This window comes from Globicephala melas, chromosome 18 (assembly GCF_963455315.2).
Source record: "Globicephala melas chromosome 18, mGloMel1.2, whole genome shotgun sequence".
Classification (NCBI taxonomy): domain Eukaryota; kingdom Metazoa; phylum Chordata; class Mammalia; order Artiodactyla; family Delphinidae; genus Globicephala; species Globicephala melas.
The window spans coordinates 13,293,676-13,316,398 of NC_083331.1; the positions used below are offsets into that span (position 1 = coordinate 13,293,676).

General features: G+C 35.6%; 1 long non-coding RNA gene across 1 annotated transcript in view; it reads left to right on the top strand.

Moving 5' to 3' along the window:
* LOC132593815 (uncharacterized) overlaps positions 1-22,723 on the top strand; it is a 168,302-nt gene that overhangs the window by 93,222 nt on the left and 52,357 nt on the right. Inside the window, exon 4 of the long non-coding RNA XR_009559690.1 lies at positions 8,129-8,215. This is a non-coding gene — a long non-coding RNA (uncharacterized lncRNA). The remainder of the gene's footprint in view (positions 1-8,128; positions 8,216-22,723) is intronic.

Sequence of the window (22,723 nt, forward strand, 5' to 3'; positions counted from 1 at the left end):
TTCACATAAAGTTATCATATGAGATACTTCACTTAGAATAAAATGTTTTACATCAGTGTTTCGAAGTTGTGCAGAAGTTGTTCCCTTAGCCTACTCCCTTTGAACATAAATATTTCCAGATTTTGTAGCTGACCATACTTTTGCATTTAATACTTTTATCCTTCAGAATCTGTCAACTGAGAACTTTATTAATATTTAAGATTATATTAAAAAAATTGAGATCTTCTTGAGCAGATCCTCCCAAATATAGAAGTGATAACATTTAGGCTCCTAACTGAGACTTGTACAAGTTCCCATTAAAATGTAACCAGACGAGTTTCATATTTCAGAATCAACTTTTTAGAATAATGAAGTCTATATTCCGAGATTTGTATCCCATAATAAAACACATTATTAAAGGTTATATATTGTCTCTTCTATCGGGGTCTAATTCCTCCTTGCCATGGCACTGGTGATGAACCTCAGGCAGAAGCCGAAGGTAGTATTCACAGTGCTGATACCGTCCGGTGTGCTACATATTGTTCTATTTAGTGTTGATCATGGTCTCTCTTACCCTTTTTGGGACCATCACAATCTTGTTTTTCCATAATCGCAAACTGAGAAATGTGGCAATGGAAATATTTCGGGAAGCATAAGAAGGTGAAGAGTTTAGCTTTTTTTGCCTGCTCCAAACATAGTAGAAACTCTTTCTTGAGGTAAGGTCGCCCCACGTGACGTGGCAGAAGGAACCCAGAAAGCGTTATCTGTCATGTGGAGTGACTATATGCTGGGTGTTCACTCTTCTAGACTCTGCATGGGCTCTCAATCTCCACCTGTAGAAGGGCTAGTAAAGGTGGTCAACACTGCCTGAACATTCCCCGTGGCACCTCAGTCCTCAGGAAAAGTCAGTCATCTTTAGCAGAGATCCCTGTGTCTACAATTTGGAAAGGTGGACCTTGAATTCCCCATGTTATCTGATGTAAAAGAAGATCTACATGTGACAGCAGACTCCCTTTGGGAGATTATTTCTATTTTCTGGCTATCGTGATAGCAAACAAATTACATCTGACTTCCCTAGTAGGGAATGATAATGAAGAGCAAATTTTTTATACCATTAGACTCTGAGGACTGGGACACTGCATTCCAAATGTCTGTGGACAATCCTTCTGCCCAGTTGCCAGTAGGGAGGGACTCCAAGATGGGGATTCCAGGCACTGTTTGACCATGACTCCACCCCGTAATACAAGCTCCATCTTGCCTCATTGCCTAGAAAGTCATTCAATTGTTTTTTTGTTTGTAAAAATTATTTCTTCAATATTTTAACTGAGGTGTAATTGACTTATAATAAACTGCACATATATAAAGTATAAAATTTAATGTTTTGACAACTTATACGTCTGTGAAATCAACCCCACAATCAGAATAATGAACACATCCATCACCAGATCATCCCCACAATCAAAATAATGAACACATCCATCACCATTGAAAGATTCCTCACGACACTGTCTAATCCATCCTTCACACTCTCCCCTGCTTCTCCTGCCTCCATTTACTGTGTTAAACACATAGAGTACAGTTATAATTGTTTTTATATCCTTGTCTGCTGCTCCCAACGTGTGTTCATTCTAAATTGTACCCAGTTGATTGATTTATTGTCTCATTACAAATCATAATTTTCTGCTTCATTGCATGCCTGATAATTTATTTATAATTATTTTATTGGGTGTCAGACATAGTGACTTTTACCTTGTCAGGTGATAGATTGTTTTTTTATTTCCATAAATATTCTTGATTTGGGGTCTGGAATGCAGCAGTTGTAATCAGTTGAGCTAGTGTTTGCTCCAGGCCTAATTATTCTCTACTACGGAGGTAAGAAAGACTCCTCTGTGTACTCCACCCAATAACCCATGGATTATTAGGTTCTTCAGTTTGTCTGGGTGGTTCTTTCCTTGGCCAAAGTACTCTCCTCACATGTGTGCACTAAGCAGTACTCGCCTGGGTACTTGACTGGGAACTGCTGTGACTCTCCAGTTTCGGGCAGCTTCCTCTTCTCAGGCATTCCGTCCTTTGAGGTCTAGTTTCCCTCATTCCCCTGGACTCTTAGCTCCATCTCGACTCAGCGAATCCATCAGGTTCTGACTGGGTTCTCCCTCCGGACCTGTAGTCTGGGTACACTCTCCAGTCACTAAACTGGGACAATCGTGGGCTCACCTGGTTTGTTTCCTCTTTCCTGGGGATCACTGTGCCTTCTTCTTTGATGTCCAGTGTCTTATACATCATCGTTTCGTATATGTTGTCTGTTTTGTGCTTGCAACAGGTTGCAGGGTGAATGTAGTCCCTGTTACTCTCTCTGGGACAGAAATGAACTTGTCTCATCAAAATTTTATCTCCCTGAGTATTCTTAACTAAATAACACATTGTTCTCTCTTCTCTCATTCCTTTCATTTTGTGGGCTGTTACGTTTTATGTCTTTTTACTGTGATTTTAGAGATTTTTATGGGCGAGAGAAAATAGAAGTCTCCGCTTAATCTGCCCTGTTGAACTGTAAGTCTGTATTATCCTTTAGGGAGCTAACTCAGACTAAGAAAAACAGCTTTCAGGAAAGGAAGGTTGACATAAGTATACAAGTCAAGAGTTTCTGAGGTAATAGAGGCAATAGAATATTGAAGAACAAAAAAAAGACAGTGACACTGAAAATATATGGTAAGAAAGGGATTTACTAGACATATACAATTTTTAATACTATTACAATTATGAAGAAATTGGGATAAATAATAAGAGGGAAGTTACCAGCTTGTGTAACTGACTGGAGTCTTTTATTGAGATAGAAAACACAAATGTTGACATGTTTTTAATTAATATGAATGTGCTGAGAGGGAGGGAATGGGTTTTTATTTTGGACAACTTTTATTTGAATTGCCTCTGGGAATTCAGAAATTGGGTCCAGAAAGAAATATCTGTCTTAATTAAGAGCAATCTTGGATTTGGTTTTAGTCAGCATATAGGCCAAAGATGAAGCCAATGGAATGGTTTGGGTTTTCTTGGAGGAGTCTGTATTTATAAGTAAAACACCGAAGAGAAGAGGAAAAAAAAAAAAAGAGGATAAGGAGAGGAGAAAAGAGAGATTCCTGGTGGGAGAGGAAGACTGGCATTAAAGTACTTCATGACTTAGAAAGAAGCAATGCTAGTGAAAGAGACAAAAGAAGAGTATTAGGGCTTCCCTGGTGGCGCAGTGGTTGAGAGTCCGCCTGCCGTTGCAGGGGACACGGGTTCGTGCCCTGGTCTGGGAAGATGCCACATGCCGCGGAGTGGCTGAGCCCGTGAGCCATGGCCGCTGAGCCTGCGCGTCTGGAGCCTGTGCTCCGCAACGGAAGAGGCCACAACAGTGAGAGGCACGCGTACTGCAAAAAAAAAAAAAAAAAGAAGAAGAGTATTAAATAGATCTCAGAAGAATTCACAAACATTAATTTGAACTGCAATTTGGAAAGTTTAATTAGGGACAAAAAAATGCACTAAATAATGAGAGCATAAAAGGAGTTATTTGATTTAGCAAAAGTAAATTATCATTCACTATGTTAAGAAAAGTCCAGATAGACCTGTCTCTGTGGTGGCAATATTAAAATGGCTTGAGGAATAAAGAGTACGTGAAGAATAAAAAAGATTCAGCATAGAGCACTGTTTCAAGAAGTTTAATTACTACAGAAAGATTAGTTGGCTAACAATTAAATGGGGAGACAATGTTGAGTGTTTTTTCTTTGTTTTTTTTTTGAAAAACAGTCACATGTATTTTGCAGATTTTTGAATGAACGGTGGATTTGGAAAGAAAGAAAAGTGCTTTTAAGTTTGAATCTAATGAGATGGTAGGAGAGAGAGATGAAATATAAGAAAGGACATTTGATAAGTGACAGAGTGATGCCCAGAGGAGACAGCAGAGAAAAAAAAATCACAACACAAGTTGAGCAGTCGAAGGATTTTCTAGAATTCATGTATGTTCTGCAATCCTTTGAATTTAAAGATTACATTGTTTATGTGAGCACCCATGAGATGTATTGTTTGTTTAAAGGCAGTTGAAGACTCTTTATTGGTGGCCAGTTAGACTGGTTCTAATAACTGTCTGTTAGACTCACACATTTGCTGTATATATGAAATCAATTAAATGATTAAATAAATATCTCTTCTACCTTCAAAATATACCATGAACCTGCCCACTTTTTTCACTTCCGTTGCTTTCCCCCTGGTTCAAGCCATCATTACCTCTCACTCAGATGACTGCCATAACTTCCTCACCCATGCCCTGGCTTCCTTTCTTGCACATTTAAAAAATACCTTTAAACTCAATGTCATAGCATGTCACATCTCTGCTCAAACCTGCAGGGGTGTCCACATCCTATTGGGAATAGGAACCAAGGCTCTACAATGATCCCCAAGTTTCTGCACTGTGAGGCTTGTCACTACTGCTTTGACTGCACCTCCTACTACTGTACCTGTCACTCCACTCCAGCCCCACCTGTTTTCCAGCAACTCACAACACCTCCACCTTAGACCCTACACACTGGGTGTTCCCACTGCCTAAGTCCCCTTTCTCTAGAGATTTATGTGGCTGTACTTCTCACCTCTTCTGATTCTTGTGGACCTCTCTGCCTTCAGGTCTTTGCTTTTATATGACTTGTCATCATGTCTAATCCGGCCGCCCTATTTTTCATTGAAAGTAGCTTCCTGCCCCTGATCCTCTCCATCCCCCTTGCCTGGTTTATATTCAGTTATTTAATTTATATTATTTAACTCCATAGTATTAATCATCTTTAGTATTAGCACATAACTTACTCATTTGCCATGTATACTGTCTGCCTTTGCTAAAATGTCAGCTCCAGGAGGGCAGGGACATTTGTCTGTGTTGTTTTACTGATGTTTCCCAAGCATCCAGAGGAGTACCTAGCACAGCTAGTGTTCACTAAATAGTGTTCAAAAAAAAATGCATATTCAAGTCTTAAAACTGTAAAGGTGCCCAGCTCAGTTCAACCCATAAATCACTCCCAATATCTCTTCTTCAATCCAAGACCAGGGAAGAAAGTGTGGGTCCACATAAGGTCTACACTTTCCCTACTATCCTTATGGTTTAACCTTGGTTTAGCTTTGAGTCGCTCTTATGTCACCTTCTCCACTTTGTCACAAATGTCAGTCACTACTCGATTTGGTTTCCTTTTTTAATAGTGTATTCCCTTCCTTTGGTTTACAAATATGCAAAGTATTCGAGATAATGTTCTTCGGTATATTTGACCTCATTGAATTCCAACCTCATTGATTATCTGGTCCTACAATTACATCCCCAACTGAAGAATAGCTCAGCATCAAAGAGCAGAATAATTGACTTTAGTTTTATTTTAATTTTCCCTCACCATTTAAAAACTGAGGAATCAAAAAAGTTATAAAATATTTTAACTAAAAACTATAAAGTTACCTTTATTTTCTGTAATATGCTTAAAAATATACATATAAGAAGGAAAGAAGTTATAGTTCCAGCCCTGCCAGAAAAATCTGTGTAACCTCAGGCAAATTATAAACCTCTCCAGACATCAGCTTTCTCTTCTGTAAAAACAACAGCCACAAAGAAACAAGGATGTTGGATGAGATATATAAAAGAAATCACCAATTTCTTTTCAGTTGTGAAATTCTCTCCATTAAAAAAGTATCTAAAAGATTGTCACAAATTACCCGTGTTCTACCTAACAAAAACATGAATCACATTGGTCTTTATTTAGTCCGTGTGGAATGTTTCTAACAATTGTGTTTATATGTGATTACATTTTATGATTTGTTATGGTTTTACTTGATAGCTAGATCCTGGGTCACAGACCTTGGTCTAATTTATGCTTGCTAACACTGAAGTTTATTTCTGGCACTGAATAAATGGTAGTGTAACAACACATTTGAAAATATCTGCCTAAGAGACAAGAGTTATTGCATTAATTTGCATTTTTCTTTCTAAAATTTAGATAAATACAAGTATTTATGGAAAGAACAAATGTTGTATGTTGGCTCTAAGATTTGTCTTCAGTATGGAATACTGGGGTGTTTATCCCTCATGTTATCTTGTTGCTGAGCTCTTTTCTAAGAGTTGTAGGGTAGTTTAGGTGACAGATATGAAAGCAACGCTGATTCAATTACATTTTCTATATTTTTCTCTGGTTATTTGCAAAAAAAAAAAAAAAAAAAAAAACCCACCCCCAAACAGCTAAATCAAACCAAATTCTAAAAGTATGACAGGCTGTAAAGAAAATTAGTGATTAATTGTAATTCAGATTTACAACAGTGTTTGTTTTTGAATGAATTAAATTTCCATTAAAATGTAAACCAAGAGCAAGCCCAGAGAAATTTGATATGTGTTTGGTAAAGCAAATAATTGTTACCATTTCTAAAACCTTTGGCTGGGAAATTTCTAGTGAAAAATATCTGTAAGTGATATTTATAACTAAAAACAAAAACAAAACCTTAATTTTTAATTCATTCTCTTCCCAAAGTCTCAATTATATTCTCTCAATGGCAATACAAATTAAACTATTTCTCTTTGTGAGGTGCACACATGTTTTGAATGGAGATGAGTTTTTAATCTAACCACACCATACTGGGTGCAAATCCTGGCTGTACCAGGTATCAGCTGAGTGATTCTGTCCAAGGCACTTGGCCCTTTGAATTCGCAACTTCCTCAGGCACAAAACGTAAATCATCCTTCCTTAGTTGGATCGTTGCCTTGATTAGTGATGTCTTAGGCGTCAGGCTCCTGTGATAGAAACTGACACATAAAAGGCTTAGTCAGTGCTGGTTCCTGCCACCTTTTACTTCTTTTTACTCCAAATTCTGCTCTCGAACTAACCTCATGGGATATAGACCAGAAGATTCTAGAAATTTCGTATTTCCATTGCTTCTGCTTTTATGCATCTGTTAAGTTCATTATTGTAAAAACTAAGATTATTTAACAGCAGGCCAGCCTGCTCAAGTTAAACAAGGTAATGAATGACTGGCTCTCCCATGTGGATATGATGAAGCAGAGAATGGGGCGTGGTCATGGTAGTTGGTTGAGGGTGTTAAGATATTGACAGTTATTGTGCTTTTTTATTTTAATATCTTGACTTTGAAGTAAACGTATGTTTTAAGCCCTATCATTCGATGGGAAATTCAGACAGGGAAACCTGTACATAAGTACCAAATGACTGAGTTAGATAAAAGTATGTACAAAATTTACCACTAAAAAGATAACAGTATTATCCTATGAATGAAAAAAATGTATTATGGAATCAATTATGGAAGATTTCATAAAAGAGTTTGAGACAAGTTTTATAGGAAGGGAAGGGTATTCTTGTGTAGTAAAGAGTAATGACAGAGTCATTCAGAAGTACTCTTTGTCAGAAAATCCTGTGTCTCAGAGAACATTTGGTGCTGGCCTGGAAATTTCTAAGCTGAATCTCACTCTAAAATGGGAAAAATGCAGGAAAAGTTCATATACAGCAGAATCATTTTACCAGATTTGTTTTGGAAAAAAAAAAAAACAACTTTCTTTCCACTGGTTATAACTCACTACTGAGTCAGTTTCTTGTTCATGAAATGCTTAATTTCCTTCCAATTTCACTGTCTTGTCATTTCTCATATTTAATGCTACCTTTGTATGACTAACAATTGCTGGATATCAAATGAATATGACAGTCCCCTCAGACACAACAGATTTTTCTGTGTATATGATTAATACTGAATGATTCACTGATATTAGATGTAGTACGTATTAATTAGTATCTTTCCTTTGACATGAACTCCATGAAGGCAAAAGCAAACTTCAAACATTTTTTTCTCCGGAAACCAACAGGCTCTATCTAGTTAAAATTGTGGCACAAAGTGATATGTTTTTCTTGGCAACTTTCAATTCCATTCCTATATTCTTTTTGTTGTGCTCCTAGCACTAAGGGAGGGTGTCCTACACTAATAGCCTGTGGAACCAACATCATTATGTCCACTTGCTCTGTGGTTCTACTCCATAAAGAGCTCACATTTAAGCTAAAGTGTTGAAACGGGTAATGAGATTTTATCTATTCTATAGGAGGACATTTCATTCATTCTATAACTATTGTATAATTTTTCCTATTTTATTTTCATCCAGCAAACATTGACAGAGCATTTAGAATGCATTGGGAACATAAAGACTTCAAGAAACACGAAGATGAATATTACATATTCTGTGATTTCAGTGAGTATGCAATATTGTAGAAGGAAATATTTATAAACTAATAAACTATTATAATAAGAAGAGCAATAAAAGAATTATAGACAAAACATCATGGGGCACAGAGAAATGAATACCTCTGTAGCATTTCAATATTCTCAAGTTCATGTAAGTGAGAACTGTGGGTGTTTACGTAATTCTGATAGTCAGTATTGGGCTCATAAAAGGTTATTCATGTAAGGTAGGTGACCAGCTAATCAATTAGTACAGTGTTATCCTTACCAAAGTATATAGTTTTCACATATATATTTAAAATTTAGTATGAACCAAGTGTTATTGGGACTGTAATTGTGTTGCTCGTTTGATCAAATCTGATCACATAACTTTTAAAACTTCTTACTACTGGTATTTTTGAATGGTTAGCATAGATAAAAATGAAAAGTATGAGAAGCAGACTGGTTAGAATGGAATGGTTCCTTTGAGACATCAGTCTCATCCAACTCAGATCACATGTGTTAAAATGTTATTGGATGGATTTCCACATTTAAAAAATGGACCATTTCAACAGCAAGGGAAGATATTGTAGGTAAAAATCAAAGGTGAAAATCTATAACAGATGACCATTCTGTCTGTGGTATTTTCGCTTCTTGTGGAAATCAAGATGTTGAAAGCAAGGCTCAGTCACTGCCTCCATGACTTGTTCTCAACTATCAATGGTATAGAACTACTTACTGAAATCTGCTCTCCTATATATTGGATTGTGAATTTTGAATGTCAGAGATTTTCTCTAGTTTATTATCAACTGTTTTATTCTGTGGCTTTTTAATTTATAGGAGTTTTGAAATTCCCCTTGTTTGAACAATCTAAGTGGTCAGCTATCTTTGTATAAGCTTGTAACCCAAAGAAGTTTCAAAACCCTCACACTATGAATCTACCATTTATCATTCAAGTCATTAAAAATTAAAGAAGACACAGACAACTGGGGTTAATATTCTACATTTTAGAATTGTTTAGATCGGAACATAATAATAGAAATAATTCCCAAAGTATATTTTCTTCTCTGGTTAGCACAAAATCTACCAGATGCTTACAAAGTCGTTTTCTTTTTCCTTCCTGATTATCTTGGCATTAATGTGGCAGTCAGCTTATGTCTTTTATTCAACTCATAAAATCTTGGCCACATGTAATTTTTAACATTAAATTCTTGATTCATTCCTCCCACCCAATTATATGATACAGCTATATAATTCTGAGGTTTTATGAAAGTATAAAAACTCTTGAAATATGTGGCTTTAAAAATGAATACATCAGAATATTCACAACATATTCATCATTTTCACAATTTAGGATACATATTTGTTATTTATACAATATATGAATATTATTCATAGTACTAATTATTTCTAATTATTTATAATACATATTTGCTAAGTTCTACTATTTAAAAAGTCAAGTAATTTTGTGTTATTGTATCTGGGGAAAATCATATGTGGTCAAAATGTATCATAAAAAACACGTCTTTACTGAATTCAACTTACTAGTTTTTTATTGAGATATAATTGACACAAGATTATACTAGTTTAAGACATACAACATAATGATATGACATTTATATATACTGAGAAATGCTCACCACAGTAAGTCTACTTAACACCCATCAGCACATATAGTTACAATTTTTTTCTTCTTGTGATAAAATGCGTACTGACTTGTTAGAGGGACATGATGTTCATCACCTTCATTTTAAAGGTGAAGAAACTGAAACTCTGATTAGTCATTTCTCACTGGGTGACAGAGCTGTCATTGGCGGCCCAGCAATAGAGCCATAGTCTCAGGTTTCCTCTCATGCCACATGTCATCTGACCTGACGAATTAAGTGAGAGTCCAATCCATGGTTCTCAAGACTTGGTCAAAAATAGAGATAGTGATTATATAAAGATCTCAGGCAGTATTATAAGTGTTATAAAACTGATGAAGTCTTCCGTCAGTCTAATTGTTGTTTTACAAGTAATCTCTTGTTTCTTTCTGGGCTTTTAGGACTTCTTTATTTATCTTTATGTATTTGCAGTTCAGCAGAAGCAGAGAGAGGAAGCAGTGGCATGAACAGTGTCATTGATTTTCAGAGAAGTTTTTTTTTTCTTGAAATTATTTAGCATGTAATAACTGTCGATTTAACTCAGAGAGGAGGGTTTTGCAAAGGTCAGTGTTGTTCCTTAAAAGAAATCATGCAGGAATGGAATCAACATTCACATTTTGCTGTGTTTTTTATTTACTTATTTTATTTTATTTACTTTTGGCTGCATTGGATCTTCGTTGCTGCGTGCAGACTTTCTCTAGTTGCGGCGAGCAGGGGCTACTCTTTGTCGTGGTGCACTGGCTTCTCATTGCAGTGGCTTCTCTTGTTGCGGAGCACAGGCTCTAGGCGTGGGGCTTCATTAGTTGTGGCTCGCGGGCTCTAGAGCACAGGCTCAGTAGTTGTGGCGCACTGGCTTAGTTGCTCCACGGCATGTGGGATCTTCCTGGAAAAGGGCTCGAACCCGTGTCCCCTGCATTGGCAGGCGGATTCTTAACCACTGAGCCACCAGGGAAGCCCCATTTTGCTGCTTTTAAATTAGTTAAATTTTTAAACTAGTTATTAAATAGTTTGACCATTATATCAGCATTAAAGGCTAACAATTATCTTACAGTTTCTTGTTATTATTTTCTAGTATTTACCAGTTTTAAAGACTCTTCAAATTAATCAGTGTTATTTGCCTTATTGAATTTTGGAATCCATTCTTGGCAGTATATATGTATATACACATACACACCATATATATACATGCATATGTGTGTATCTGTATATGTATGTGTATATATATATATATATATGTGTGTGTGTGTATATATATATAGTTTCTTACATCTTACTGATTTCTGGGTTCAAACGTCTTTCTTCCTGAAGTATATATTTGGTAAGTTTTTCATGAAAATCATATGATTCCATTTTTCTTTTAAAATCTCTGCTTCATTCCTCAAAATTGTATGTAGTTTACTGTCACTTTTCAATGATAGTTTACTTACCTTCTCCCACAGCATGGAAATAGCACGCCATGTTTTTCTGTTCTCTCCTGTTGCTATCAAGACCTTCATTAATCTAATTGTTGTTTTGTAGGTAGTCTCATTTCTTTCTGGGTGCTTTTTAGCCTTATTTACTTGTCTGTAGTGTTCTGCTTTTACTACCATGTGATCAACTATATTTTTTTATTCTGCTCAAAATTTGGAGCATTTTTAAATTTTAAGATCTTTTAAGATTTTAAGATCTTTCCTCAGTTCTGAAAATATTTTTAAATACTGTTTCTCTTCCATTGTTTCTATTCTTTTTCTCTGAAACTTCTTTTATAGACAAGTTACAGATTGTCTTTCTATATTTTATGTTTCCTTTCCCATCTTCTTAACTCTCTGTGCTGATTTGGGGTGATTTTTCAATTGCTGCTCAACTATTAGTTTTTAATTTCTATATGTTCTCCAAGTTTCTTATCTGTCTCTTTGTTTTATTTTCACACTGCTGTATTACTTACTTAGGGGATCCTTACTTTGTATTTCTCCAATCATTTTAAAGGTAATTATGTTTTAATCTCCTTGAGATTGAAGTTTCAACATCTCAAACTTTGGGGGAACACATTTCTCTTTGCAGTAACTACTACCTTTGTTTACAATGGATTGTTTCCTCTCTTATTTGCAATATTTTTAAATGATCCCATCTTATGTCTGACATAGGTTCTTTCTTGCATTGTAGAATTCCTATGCAGCATGAGTTGTTGAAGTTTCTTTCCAAATAGTTTTTTTTTTTCCCTTTGTTTTTGTCAGAGGCTCTGGCCCTTGACAAATTTATGTTCATTTCTCAGTTTGAGCTTTCCTATATTGTGCAATTAGTGTAAATTCTGGCCTCAAATAGATTAAGAGTTTTGTTTTTCATAGGAGAGAAATATTCTCACCTAGGGCTAGAGGGAGGCATATTTACCGTCATCTCTCTGAATAAGAAGATAGAGTGTATTAGCCCCCTCTCACTAGTGTTGTGGCCTATAATTCTTAGCTATGTCATGCCATTCGTCATCTACCGCCTCTTCTCCTGGTGGCCTAATGATCCTCCAGGCCCGCCAGGGCCGTCACTTTCTGCTCCTACCAGGTCCTTCGGTTTCCTCTTCATTTCTGGACCCTACACATTTGCTTTCTTTTATTGTGAGCTTGAACTATTATTGAAAATCATATATTTGCTTTTTCCAGAATCCTTTGTTATTTATATGGGGAAAGATTCTGGCTATCCTGGTCTACCGTTTTGCCAGAATCAGAGAGATTTATTTTTACTCCGTTATTTTAAAGCAGGTTTTCTTCTATACTTGGGTAGACGCCATCATCCCTAATCACAGAATAATTTGCAATGAGCCTTATTTCTGCACATGGGCCTGAAACTCTCTTTACATAAAACACACACACACAATAATATATACATGTAAAAGAGAGTCAGATGGTGAGATGAGATACAATTGAGCATGTTTATAACTTGCTCCATACTAATGGGGACAGAATTTGTTAGGAAGACCTGTTGTGAATGCCAAGAGAATGCCTGCAGGGAGGATATTGTACTCAGAGGTTGGACTGAGGTAAATGCATTGATAGGATACAGTGCTTTCAAAACAGGAAGTATATTAGAATCACTTAAGGAGCCTTTTAAAAATAATCATGAGCCTAAAGCTGCTTTCATGTGTTTAGCTGGGCCCAGGAAGCTGTACTGTGGTAAGCACGCCAGGTGATTCTATGCAGGTAGCTTATGGCATGTGGAGCTGCTTTGGGAACCATTGGGAAAAGGCAAAGTAAGAAACTGGGGTAAGGAAACTGGTTTATAAAGTGCTCTGAAGCTTCCAATAAGGAATCTGTGCTTTACCTGGATGAATGACAGGGAGACCCAATTCCCAAAAGGCAGTGAAAAGCCCCAAAAGGCAATGTGATGTGAAAACAATAGAATGTAAGATATATTTATCAATAGCACCAACTAAATAACTGTTAAATCTGCTTTGATATGTATGGTGAAGTATGAATTAGATCAGGGGTCAGCAAACTCCACCCCAAGGGCCAAATGTTGCATGTGGCTTGTTTTTGTAGGGCCAGTGAGCTAAGAATGATTTTAAAGAATTATGGGCGGGGTGGGATTGGGGGAGAGTATGTGACAAAGATTATATGTGGCTCCCAAATCCTTAAATATTTACTGTCTGACCTTTTACAGAGTAAGTTTGCCAAGTCTCTGAATTTAGACAGACTCAAGGTTTTTCCAGTACTTGTGGCAAGTTAGCAAGGCTTCGGCTACAGTGTGGCGAGGAGAATAAATGAAAAGGAGTGACGCAGTGACCTTTTTAAAAATGCAAATTTAATCTTGTTTAAATTGAAATCCTTCATTAATGTCCAATCCCCCTCAAGATAGAATCAAAACACAGTATCGTACACTAAGCTCTTCATGACATAGTCCAAACTCACATTCTTCAATGTGTCCAAATGGCTCCACCGTAATCCTTGCTCACGGAACTTTTTAAAATCCTGCGCACATGCAAAATACTTCCACTTTGTTTTTGTTATTTTATTTATTTACTTATTTATTTGTTTTCAAAATAAAGTACATAGTTTAAAACTGCAATTGTACCTGTATTATAATAAATATCAACTGTTCCATACTCTACTTCTGATTTCCCCCCAAAAAGCTCTTTCTAATGTTTCCATTTTTTCCTGGCTTCACCTCCATAATTCTAAATAATTTCCTCATAATCTTATTTCCTAGTTTTCTATATTAAATATCATCCACTTAATTCTTATTGTTGAGATCAAGATTTAGCACTTCTACACTACCCAGCCCCCATCACATAATCCCTTCCCTTCTCTCCCAATATTATGTCACCTTTTCATATTCAATGTCTTCCTAGAACGGCTGTTTTTCTGATGTTTGACATCTTAGATTGAATCTATGATTAGATTAGTAAAGTGTCAGCTGAAGGAATGAATTAGTATCCATAGGAGTCAGAACCAGAAAATGAAGGGGGAGACTAGTTCTATGTGCTAATAGACAGGAATTTATTACTGAACTAAGCAGGATGATAATCAATCATCCAGTTAAATAACCAGTACAGTGTATCTGGCTTATTTCTAAGCTTCCTAGCACAAGGATCACTCTTTAAACTTAAGGGTGACTATTTTGAGGTGATCTGGAACAGCAACTGATCTGGTGACTATTTTGAGGTGATCTGGCCACCACCTTGATCTAATATTTACTCTGAATAACTTATACAATTGAGAAATTTTATTAGCCCTGGACATTCAAGGTCTTTTTAAGTTTTATTGGGGTATAGTTGCTTCACAAGTTTGTGTTAGTTTCAGGTGTGCAGCAAAGTGAAGTCAGACAGAGAAAGACAAATATCATGTGATATCGCTTATATGTGGAATCAAGGTCTTTTAAGTTCCTTTTTTTTAACCTTTTTGGGGATAAAAGTAATCTTTTTCAAAATATGCAAGGCCCTTATTTTCTGGAACTTTTCCATTGCCTTTCTGTTCTGATTTCAAAGCAGCTAATTTTTTACCAAGCTCATTTCCTCTTCCTTTCAATACCTTGCCAAAAGCACCTAGCAAAAAGCATTACACGCTATTATGGCACTGTTTCCCGAATTTTCCCCCTAAGCTACAGAGCAGGGACGTTATTTACCTTCCAAGTTGTTATAACAGGTAAGAGTTTTATTAAATGTTTTGCAGCAATATAAGATGAATAAATATCCAGCCATCTGTTCTGATACATCTTTTTACTTACCACCTCCACGTGACTAATACCGTATATTTTATCTTATATGTTGGCTATAACAAATGCTATGTATTTTACTTTTTTCCCAATAGCAGTGTCCCAATTCAACGTAGCGATTACTGTATAGGTAATGATGGGACATAGGAGGGTAACAATTCCATTTTGAAGTATCAGTGGTTTATCTCAGTAAAGGTTTGTATCTGCATCACATTACAGGTCAAAGCAGTTTGAACAGATCATCAAGCCAGATCTCCTCCAACGTGTGACTCAGGAATCTGGGATCCTACCATCACATGTTTCCAAAATACTGAAATCCTTTGCATCCAGCTGCATTAATAAGAAAGAAAGAATGTGTGGAAAGTTTCTTAAGAGCCTTAGAGACCAAACATAGGTTTAACATACAGAAATTACATACACATCCTATTGGCCAGAACTAGTCAAATAGCCTCCCTTGATTAAAAGGGGCCTTGGGTATGTGACTTAAATATATGTATAGAAGCAAAATAAAAACATTTTGGTGAACTCATTACATGGTGCTGCTACAATATACACAGTGTAGATTACACAGCAAATAAATTGTAGTTGGATGAAATAAAATGGACTCTTGAAGTCTGCAATACAAAAAATATTTTAAAATCCATACTTTAAGGATTAAAAAATGGTTTATAGATCTTTACATATTTCTGGAACCTGCAGCTGGTTGAGAGAGACTAATTTCTTAAGATACCATTATTTGACAATTTAATTGCCTTTCCAACTTTTAATACATTTTTATCTTTTACCTACTATCATTTTTACAAACTAAGAAATACTCGCACACCTGACAAGTTGAGAACAACAGAGACATAAATTGCTGTTGATACAGGGTTATTTTAATTCATGTCCTGAGCTTTAGATATTTGTATAATATACACTTTAAAAAAAACAGGAGAAAAAAAACCCAAAGTTGGCAATCTGAAAAGACAGGTAAGACTGACAGATCTTTAATCTGACTAATGAGGAGGGGAAGAAGGTGGCTCAAATAAATGATAGGAATAAAAAAGGAGCACATAAATAGATGTAATATTATGATAATATGAGATAATTAACACTTTTATTCCAAAGTATTGAAAATTGAGAATATTAGAAAATACCCAGAAAAAATAGAATTACTAAAAATGATTCAAGTGATGGAATACCCAAATAATGCTTTAGATCCACTAAAGAAATTATAGCAGTAGCAGAAGCTCTGCCCACAAAGAAATCCCCATACACCAGTCAGAAGAATAGTTAGAAACAGGCAAAAAATGAGTTTCCCAATTTATTTTTGGAGGTTTTTATAACCTTGTTAGCAAAATCTGACAACAAAATTATGAAAAAAGGAAATATGCACGTCAGTGTCACATATAAATATACTTAAAATTATAACATATTATCAAACATAATTCAGAAATATATAAAAATTATATCATGATCAAGAAGTGGTTTGCTACGGAAGTGTAACATTTAACATCAGAAAATGAATTAATAGCTTTTATTTCACTCTCATATTAGGGAAAAAGTGAAATTAACCATTTCAATAGATGAAAGACATCAATTTAGGATGAAAATTTTAAAAATGGATAACAGAAGAGAATTTCCCGTTATTTACAAGAAACTCTGCAAGAGGTATCATATCCGTGAAACATCGAACTCTTTCCCTTTGAGATTACACTGATAAAATCTTGAAATCTTTCTTTTTGAGATCCAGAATAAAAAAAGAATGGCCCCATCACCATGTTTTTTAAACAGTTTTGAGTGATGTCATTCAGGAAAAAAGGCAAATACCAAGAAATCTGATGCAAAAAGATTGCAAAGGATGAGAATAGTCACTAATTGCCAATGATATCATTGTATGAACAGAAAATCTCAAAAAGCCTACCTTAAATTATTAGAATTAATAAAAGGGTTAGATGGATAGCCATATACAAAATTAACATATGCAAATCAATTATATTTTTAAATATCACTGAAATTCTGTTATAAAGTAAAATAAAAGGATTCAATTTACAGTAACACCAAAAATGAACTACATAGAAACAAATCTAATAGAAGATGTGTAAGACCTCTGAGAAAAAATGATAAAGTTTGCATAAACAAATATTGAGGCACATAAATAGAAAGATATGCCATGTTCATGGTTTAAACACAACAAAAAGTGATGTGTGTATTTAAGGCATTCCAAGTTAAAATACAGACAGATTTATTTTTAGGCACTTGATAAGTTGGTTCTAAAATTTATATTTCAATGGCCAAGATACCACTGAAAAAAAAGAAAACGGAAGACTTTGCTCAAGCACTTAACTATATGTACCTATGCAAAGATATCATACTTACAGTAATTAAGACAGCTTGGCATTTCTAGTAGGATCGGCAAATATCTGATGGAATGGAATAGGGTACTCTAAAACAGATCTACTCGGATTTGGATACTTGATTCATGAAAACCAAAATGAAATACACCAAATAAATGAAGTCAATAAAATTGAAGGTCCACATCTGACACCACATGAAAAATAATTCTTGTGGTTTGAAGACTTAAATGTAGAAGTCAAAACTATAAATGTTTCATACAAATTAAATATAAGTAAATGGATTGTGACTTCAAGATATGAAAGGACGTTTGAACATATGGAAAATGCTAATGTTAAAGAAAAAATTGATAAATGCAACTACGTAAAATGAGGGACTTCTTGTCATTAACACATACCATAAAGGGAGTAAAAAGACAAGAGAAATGGACTAACTTGACTAGAGTTTACAAAGAAAACTATTCAAATGTTCTGAACCCACAAGAACCCATGCTCAACCATGTTGAATTGTTCACGGATATGAGAATTAAAAACACATCTGATAGATGGGCTAAAGTGAAAAGTCTAAAAATTAGTGTAACAAAGCAGGACCGTCTGGGGCCTTCACAGAACAAACCCTTCCTCCACATCCTCTGCTTTAGCTCCTCTCTAAAGAATCTAGATAATAGTATTTGATGCACATTTCCTGAGTTGTTTTACAGAGGTGGAAACCCCACCAAATGGAAGATAATAACTACTAGATGACCATGAGCACATAGCCCCAGGGCCTATTGGAGCCTAACGACTGATAATGGTAACCCCTGTGACACTGTCCTGTTACCTCACCATCAACCAGTTACAGAATTGTGTACAAGCTGGTCACATAGACTGTGCCCCACGACCCCCTCCACCATCTGGCCTTTAGAAGTGTTTTCCTGAAACCCATCGGGGAGTTCAGTCCTTTTGAGCACTAGCAGTCCCTGGAATAATTGTACGGAGCCCTACGATAAACACAGCACTTTCCTTCACTACAGTCCGGTGTCAGTAGATTGGCTTTACTCTGCATGGGTGAGTGGACCCAAGTTTGGTTCGCTAACATTAGCAAAATTGGCAAGCATGGGAATGAAAAAAGTAACACAAATGCACTAATGGTGGGACTATAAATTCATATAAACAATTGGAAGAATAGATTGTCATTATTTAGTAAAAGTAAAGATACACATATCCTACAAAGCTACATTTTAATTCTTGATATATATCTTAAAGATAGTTTTTTTTTTAATATTTGCACCTTGATACAATTATAAAAATACTTTGGGCAGCATTGTTTTTAGTACACAAGAACTGACAAAAAACCAAACCACAAATCCATAAATAATAGAATGAATTTATAAACTGTTGCATATTTATATAATAGAAAATTATATGGGATGAAATAAACACTCATAATCACCTGTAGCATCATGTATTAATCTCAGAGACTTAATGTTGGATGGAAAAAAAGGCAAAAAGCATGTATACAGGCAGTGTGATTTCATTCATATGAAGTTTCAAACCAGGCTAATTGAATTATATAATTTGGGAATCCATACATGCTTGTTGAAACTATAAAGAAAGGTGAGAAGTTGATTATTACAAATTCAGAAAAGCAGTTACCTCCAAGAGAAATTTACAGAGAATTTGGGGGACATCATGGATGCTAATTATGTTCTTTCTTACCATGAGTAGGTAACATAGATTTTAGGTTCCTAATAATCTAATAAACTTGTATATAGATAAACATATGATTCAGTTGCATTTTTGATATATTAAGCTATTAAAATGAAAACAAAGTAGGATTGTAAAGATATAGAGAGAAGTTTTTTAATGCTATGTTAATTACCAATCTAATTGCAAATGAAGGAAGCAATCTAATTGAAAATGAGAGGTGGGAAAAAAATTTGACATTTTTTTCTTTGTTTTAGTCAACTTTCTGTTTTGCTTGGTATTTTCTATATAGATATTTACAATATTTTACAAAAACTAACTGTCCTGAAGCTAATGTCAGATCAGCTTGTTTTTCTAGGGTAGTGCTTCTTAAATTTTATTGTCCATATGTATCACCTGGGGATCTTGTTAAAAATGCAGATTCTGACTCAGCGATCTGGGCTGGGGCCTGAGAGTCTAGCAAGAGATTGCGCTCTTGCTGTTAGTCCAAGGACTGCTTTTTGAGGAATAAGGCCCCAAGCTATGGGTTACTGGAGTAACTGGAATTCAACTGGTAATCCATAAGTAGGGTGACCGTGGATTTTTCACCCAACTGGGACACATTAGGGAGTGAAATGGAGCTGAAAATAATAAATGTGCTTGGCCACAAGGCATAAACAGGACCTTTCCCCAAAAAACTGGGACATAGGTTCTCCCTAACTTTTATGCACGCTGTAGTTTAGGACAAAATATTGTGAATATCATACCAACATTGTCCCAAAAGAGAAAGACTTTGAAATGCATAATAAGCATTATGAGGAAAGGCCCTTGAGTTAGTGATAGAAGTTTATATTTTTCAAAATGCACAGTAGAGAAAAAGTTACACCCCAGTTGAAGTGGGTGTAAATTTCCCATCTGCTGCTAGCTAGACAGTCTGGACCCCAGAATCTTCTCGCTCCTGAAATACTTGTAAGACATCATCTTATTCCATTTTAATGGTATAATCTCTGTTTTGGTTTGAGATACTGTTTTGTTTTCTGTTTTCTTACATTTTTATTTTTTGAACTTAAAGTAATTTTGTTTGATTCTATCTACTTTTTCTTCCTATTCTATGATTTTTAAATTACTTATAAATCAGCTTTTTAGAGCAAAATAATAATTGTCTGTCATTCAACAAACTCAGTGTCTCAGGTTCCATAATGAAAGCTTGTATTTTTATAAGTAACTTACAGTATATTTTGGAAATCGTTTCATTTTATTCTTAGTACAGGTGTGAAAAAATAGATGTTGGAGTTTCAATTACTTGATTCATTTATTTGTAGAATGTTTTTGTTAAAAACTTTAAATATTTAAGGCAGTGGTCCAAAACTCTGAGGAAAAAACATAAACAGCAACAACAAAGACAAGGAGACTGCATTTTTATAAAGTAAGTAGCCAGTGAAAACTGATGCATGGATTTCAGTACAAGATAAAGTCATTTATATAATATTTCATTAAACTGATGGTAGAAAACAAAAGCAGATAAAAGATGACAACCATAATTAAAGTGAAAAGGCTAGGGATCCTTTTTGTCTTTGAAACACCCGGCTCTCCTCATTTTATCTACTAAATGTCACAGTGCGAACTTTACTTCTGCCAGTATGAAAGGGGGTCTTAATGAGCCTCATTTAATACCTCTGTCCATAGTCAGGCAAAATGTTTTTAAGGAATAGAGATGAATGATTATGGTTTAAGTCATTTAAAAATTTCAGAATAATCAATCATATTCAGTACTGAAAGAGCCTGAAACTTGAGGTATGATTCTTTTGATAATGACATATGGTTTTCAAAAACATAGCAGAAACTGACATTCCAGAAAAACAAAATGAGTGATTCATACCCTAGCAAAATCTATTATCACTTGCAGGATATTAAATGCTTCTGTGCCGAGTTAGTCACAGATTCTGGCCTAGCTGCAGGAGGCACTACTGATATTCCTAGTTTTTCAATCTTATTGTTATCATTTTTGAATTCTTGTGAACCTGTGAAAATTTATTCACATATGAAGTATTTATAATTAAACAGCCATATCTCATTCATTGATTCGTCATGGAATTGACATGGAGACTTAGCGTAGAGAGCTTCTAGAACTAACTCCCAGTTAATACAAAAAGAAATTCTCTCTAAACTATCAATATCATTTGCCTTCTCAATTGTGGGTTGATTGCCAGGAATAGGGTACATTCTACCTGCAAATGTGTCTAGTCAGGCTTTTGGATGTCTCTATTAAATAATCTATACCTCTCCATTTAACACGCATCCCTCAAGCATATGTACCAGGCCTGATGTTTGTTATGGATGAACGAGACAACAAAACATAATCTCTTTCCTCAAAGAACTCAGTAAGATGGACAGAAAAGTACCTGTTACAATAGAGTTTGACAAGTGCTATGAAAGAAGTAAAAATGGGATGGAGAGGGAAAAGGGAGTTCAGGTTCTGCCACTTTTAGCTAAATCACCTTCCCCAAAATGTACATACTTTGGATCTACTCATACATCTTAGCCCATAGGAAATCAAACATCTTTTCTACATGACAAGTTCTTAAATTTTGTTGTTCCTGTTGGTTATTTGTTTGTTTGTTTGTTTCTCTTCTGACCTAATTGGACCCACTAATGCCACCATATCCTTCTAAATCTCATCAACTGCTTCTCAGATAAAAAGAAGTCTGTGTCTAATTTATTTTTTTAATATACTCTTTGCTTCAAAATCCTCCTTAAAATATAATTATCCAAAGTAAACACGATACTATGTTATGATATGAATAATATAATTCTATAAACATAGTTGAAGATATTACTTTTTTGGTAGTTAGGGTCATAATGCTACACTCAACCAACTTTTCTCTCCTCCTTTATTTTTTAAATGCAGCAAGGCCATGTAAATGCAGTCGATTTTTATTTGTTTGCTTTAAAAAAAAAATTGCCCTATCAGAGTATGGTACAGGTTTCAATCTGTTCAAACTTTTGAATCTAAATTCTGATACCAAACATTTTAACTCTCCTATCAGATTGAGAGATTTGATTAGCGTTGCTTCTATTTTCATCCAGGCAATAATAAAATTGTTCATCAATAGAAGGTCAAGAACAGGGCCTTCTGGAATTCTAGTGTAGCATAAAATAAATGTCTCCAAGGAAATACTTACTGACTGTCCACTGCCAAAGAACCTGCTCCCACTCGGAGAAAGATCTACTACAGGGGTCCCCACGACTCCAGTCAAGAAGGCAATATTGGGCTTCCCTGGTGGCTCAGTGGTTGAGAGTCCGCCTGCCGATGCAGGGGACACGGGTTCGTGCCCCGGTCCGGGAAGATCCCACGTGCCGCGGAGCGGCTGGGCCCGTGAGCCATGGCCGCTGAGCCTGCGCGTCCAGAGCCTGTGCTCCACAACGGGAGAGGCCACAACAGTGAGAGGCCCGCGTACGCAAAAAAAAAAAAAGAAGGCAATATTCCTCGAAGTCGGAATCTGCTTTACACACATTTCCACTTCCGTCTTATTCTGTATTACATCTAGTCTCTCTTCGTTTGCTAATTTCTTTTAAATACATGTCTCTTTTACTTCTTCCCTGTTTATAGTGTGTAGTTCACCTGGCAGACCCTGCTCTGGTCACCTCTTCATCTTCTGAAGCTTTTCCTTCTTCTCTATGTACTAAAAATATGTCCATCAAATATTATCTTTCTTTGCC